This window comes from Chinchilla lanigera, unplaced genomic scaffold (assembly GCF_000276665.1).
Source record: "Chinchilla lanigera isolate Chin_1 unplaced genomic scaffold, ChiLan1.0 scaffold00003, whole genome shotgun sequence".
Lineage (NCBI taxonomy): Eukaryota > Metazoa > Chordata > Mammalia > Rodentia > Chinchillidae > Chinchilla > Chinchilla lanigera.
The window spans coordinates 27,147,680-27,148,743 of NW_004955404.1; the positions used below are offsets into that span (position 1 = coordinate 27,147,680).

At 49.2% G+C, this 1,064-nt stretch overlaps 1 pseudogene; it reads left to right on the top strand.

Annotated features, from left to right (window-relative positions):
- The first annotated feature begins 538 nt into the window (after window positions 1–538).
- Window positions 539–1,018, top strand: LOC102006974 (annotated as a pseudogene).
- Window positions 1,019–1,064: the final 46 nt, after the last annotated feature.

Here is a 1,064-nt window from a genome sequence, read left to right on the forward strand (position 1 = left end):
TGCTTCATCTAATTCAAGCTGGTTTTCTGATTCTTTCAATTAAAAATATTGCAATTAATATAAATTGTTGGTGGAGAAGTGGCACCGGGGCTAATTATGGAGACAACCAAGCGTTGCCAGATACCATCATGGAATCCAAATTAAATTTAAGATAGTAAAGGGTAATAGAGCTCATCTGCTTCCTCTGTGAGTTTCACAGGAAGCGTCAGTAGCTCAGACAGCTGAAGGGAAGGTGGCCTAGTGAGTGAATTAAAATGGTGGTTTTAATTGTAAAAAGACACTACTTGAGGATAGCAGAATGTTCAGGTTTGTGATATTGACGAATGTGCGATTGGGGAACAGGGGGAGGTGACTCTTGAAGGGAACGATGTGATCTATTAGCAGTGTCTACCCTGCCCAGATGAAGAGGTGCATCTATGATTTCTACTATGTTCCCTTTTTTTTCTTTTCTTTTTTAGGATCTAAATTTACTTAGCCATTCTGTTAGCAAAATCAAGCTTCCTTTCCAGCCTCAGCCTTGGACCCCACAGCCGCTGTGATGTTGGTGCCCAAGAGGAACTGGACTGCCATTTACAGACTCCTTTCTAAGGGGGAGGTGATGGGCGCCAAGAAAGATGTCCACATGCCCAAGCACCCGGAGCTGGCAGACAAAGTGTGCCCAGTCTTCCCGTCATGAAAGCCATGCAGTCTCTCAAGTCCTGAGGCTACACGACGGAACAGTGTGCCTGGAGACACTTCTACAGACACCTCAGCAACCAGGGCATCCAGTATCTCCGCGACTACCGCCACCTGCCCCCTGAGACTGTGGCTGCCACCCTGCGCCATAGCAGGCCGGGAACTGGCAGACTCTGGCCCAAAGGTGTGGAGGGCGAGGGTCCCATGAGGCTCGCGCGAGGGGAGGCGGACAGAGATTGCCACAGACGCAGGGCCGTGCGCTCTGCTGCCGACAATTCAGGCAGCCACCGAATTCCAATTTAGAGGCGGATTTGGTCGTGGACGTGGTCAGCCACCTAGGTGAAGTCGGAGGACTTTATTTTCTGTTGAATAAACGTGTAGCGAGAAAA